Source organism: Phyllostomus discolor, chromosome Y, assembly GCF_004126475.2.
Source record: "Phyllostomus discolor isolate MPI-MPIP mPhyDis1 chromosome Y, mPhyDis1.pri.v3, whole genome shotgun sequence".
Taxonomy (NCBI): domain Eukaryota; kingdom Metazoa; phylum Chordata; class Mammalia; order Chiroptera; family Phyllostomidae; genus Phyllostomus; species Phyllostomus discolor.
In genome coordinates, this window is record NC_050199.1 from 3,729,249 (window position 1) to 3,732,816 (window position 3,568).

At 36.6% G+C, this 3,568-nt stretch overlaps 1 pseudogene; it reads right to left on the minus strand.

Annotated features, from left to right (window-relative positions):
• Nucleotides 1–889: 889 nt before the first annotated feature.
• LOC114489899 lies at nt 890–1,378 on the minus strand (annotated as a pseudogene).
• Nucleotides 1,379–3,568: the final 2,190 nt, after the last annotated feature.

Here is a 3,568-nt window from a genome sequence, read left to right on the forward strand (position 1 = left end):
AGGAAACTCCATACTGTTTTCCACAGTGGCTGTAACAAGTCTGTATTCCCACCAACAGTGCACTAGGGTTCCCTTTTCTCTACAACCTTGCCAGCACTTATTTTTTATTATGGCCATTCTGACAAGTGTGAAGTGGTATCTCATTGTCATTTTAATTTGCATCTCTCTGATGGCTACTGATGCAGAGCATACCTTCATATGTCTCTGGGCCCTTTGTATGTCCTGCATGGAGAAGTGTCTGTTCAGGTGCTTTGCCCATTTTTAAACTGGGTCATTTGTCTTTATGTAGTGGAGTTGTGTAAGTTGTTTATATGTTTTGGAGGTCAAACCCTTGTCTGAGGTATATTTGCAAATATATTTTCCCATATGGTTGGTTCCCTTTTCATTTTGCTTGTTTTCTTTGGCTATGCAGAAGCTTTTTAACTTAATGTAGTCCCATTTGTTTATTCTTTCATTTATTTCCCTTGCCTAGGAGATACATTGGTAAAAATATTAGTACATGGATTATCTGAAATTTTACTGCCTATGTGTTCTATTAGGACTTATATGTCGTCACAACTTAAATTTTTTTAATCCATTTTGAATTTATTCTGCTGTATATGGTATAAGCTGGTGGTCTAATTTCATTTTTTTGGGATATACCAGTCTAGTTTTCCCAAGGCCATTTATCAAAGAGGCTACTTTTACTCCATTTTATGCTAACCCCCTTTGCCAATATTAACTGACCACAGAGACTTGAGTTTATTTATGGGCTGTCTCTTCTGTTCTATTGATATATGTGTCTGTTCTTATGCTGGTACCAGGCTGTTTTGTACAGCACCAAGACACTAAACAAAAACTTATTTTTAAGAAAAAGTTTTTTTCTCATTTTCTGTTCTTGGCATAAATTTTAATTCTTTTCAGTGGAACCCAAATCTACTGAACCCCTTTCATTGTCATCCATACCTCAAATTTCCTCTCTTTATGGATAATAAATCCATTCACAAATATGCTATGGAATTCAGTCACCTTTAACTTCAAACTTTTGTTTACCAAAGTTAAAACAGTAAAACAGCAATGGTTGCTCTATAATCTTCATCTATGACACCAGCTTCAACATCTATGAAGTGTTTTGTAACCAAGACCGAATGTGGAGCTACTTTTCCATAGCACCTGGCTGGCAGAGCAATCTGAATGTTGGTTTTTACAAGGCCTTTCTCCATAGGTGGCACCATGTAATCACAGGTGAACTGTACAGATCATAGCTGGCCTCCAGCACAGACCCTTTGGTAGAGGCAGTGGAATGCTCCAGAGCTAGATGAAGTGAAGCTGAGCTGATGTCCTTTGCAGGTTGAAACTTCTTGCTGGAAGAGATGGTACATATCTGTTCAGATCACATTACAGCAGAGCAGAATGCCAGCACAAGTTCAGTTACCCATTTCTCTGTCTCTCTCACCCTTCCCCTCTCTCTAAAAATCAATTAACAAATTGTCAGGTGAGAATTAAACAATTGGTTTCATAATCATAGGGGGAAAAGTGTGACAATGTATATGAGAAGAAAAATGGGAAAAACCATGCAGCAACAGCAGAAGACAGAAAAAGTACAGCTTGTCACACAATAAATTTCTATAACACTAACTAGCTCATCCTCAACTGGGAAATAAGAAAATGATGTTAATATAATAAGAAGTTAAGACTGCATTTACAAAGTATTTCCCTTAGACTAGGAAGTCAGAATAATATTCATATGGGGAAAAAGCCATTATTTTCACAGGTACACAGGCAGAAACCCTTTCAGTCTGAGCATAAGAAATTTGAAAGTGAACTTTTATGATGAGCCTTACAGTGCTCTGTACCCATAGGCTTCATTTCCATCTATGTCCTCTTGTTGGTGTTACCTCATTTCAGACCTCCACTTTCACAGAACTGCTTTATTTCAAAGCTGGTATGATAACAGTGTAATTCTTGTTTTTTCTATTTCTTGTGTATTTAATATATACCAAAAATGAGACCCAGTACTGAGATAACTGCACGGGCCATAAAGGTTATTGCTAGACTCTGCTTATTAAATTTATGTGGAGGGGCAGTCTGTCCTCAGAAACTGAAACTTAGAAGGATAAAGTGGAGCAAAGTTTTTCACTGCCAGAGAACATAATAAAGTTTATAAAATTGGATTGCATTTGGAAGTACTCTTGTGGTCTCGTAATTTTGGTGCACATAAGCAAATTTTTATAGATTCAATAACAAGGATGTCAGTATTCCCTATTATCATCTTTATATTGCTTCTTTGCAAGTTAGAGTTATGAATGTATAGACTTAAAGCTGGCTCCAACACTTGGTAGTGTATAAGCTGCAGGTTACTTAAGACTTCTGTGGTTAAGATATACCATATCAGTAAAATGAGGGTAACAGTTGTATGTCTCTCCTTCACAAGGCAGTTAATACTTGTGAGGATGTGGTTACCATTTGGCAGAATGATGTCTAGCACATAAGAAGCACTTGAACTTTTGTTGTATTAATTATTTCCTATAAATTCAGTGAGTTCAGAGCATCTCTTTTCCTTAACTAGTGTTTTCGTATATAATGCATTCTACTTATGGCCAAATATGCTAAAATTAATTCTGTTTATCCTTTCTCAAAGACACTTTTTCATTGTCATTGTAAAAGAGGGAGAAAGGGCTTTAAGGCAGGGAAGGGAGGGAGGGAGGGAGAGTGGGGAGAGAGAGAGAGAGAGAGAAATATCAGTGTGAGAAACACTGGTTGCCTTTTGTACATAACCAGACCTGGATTGAACCTGGGACTAAAATGTAGACATGTGCCATGAACATGAATTCAACTCACCATTGTTCAGTTTGCAAACACACAACTGAGCCACAATGATAAGGCTATCAATTAATTTTTTAAATATAAAAATAAAATAAATTCTCCTACCAACACTTTTTAAAAATTAAATCACTAACAAGACATACAACGAACACCAGTAAAACTAACATGGATGTGTATGGGCATATACAAGTATATAAAATATATATGTATTATGTAAATATTGGGCTGGCCATAAAGTTCACTTGTTTTTTTCCATAAGATGGCTCGAGTAGTACTTAGTTGTCTTTTTTTTAGAATATATTTTATTGATTATGCTATTACAGTTGTCCCATTTACCCCCTTCACTCCCTTCCACCCTGTGTACCCTCTCCCACCCACATTCCCCCCTTTAGTTCATGTCCATGTGTCATACTTATAAGTTCTTTAGCTTCTACATTTTCTGTACTATTCTTACCCTCCCCCTATTTTCTACCTACCATCTATGCTACTTATTTTCTATACCTTTTCCCCCTCTCTCCTCCTGCCACTCCCCTGTTGCTATCCCTCCATATGATCTCCATTTCTGTGGGTCTGTTCCTGTTCTAGTTGTTTGCTTAGTTTCTTTTGGTTTTGTTTTAGGTGTGGTTGTTAATAATTGTGAGTTTGGTGTCCTTTTACTATACATGTTTTGTCTTTATTTTCTTTTCTTAGATAAGTCCCTGTAACATTTCATAAAATAAGGGCTTGATGAACTCCTTTAACTTGACCTTATCTGAGAAGCACT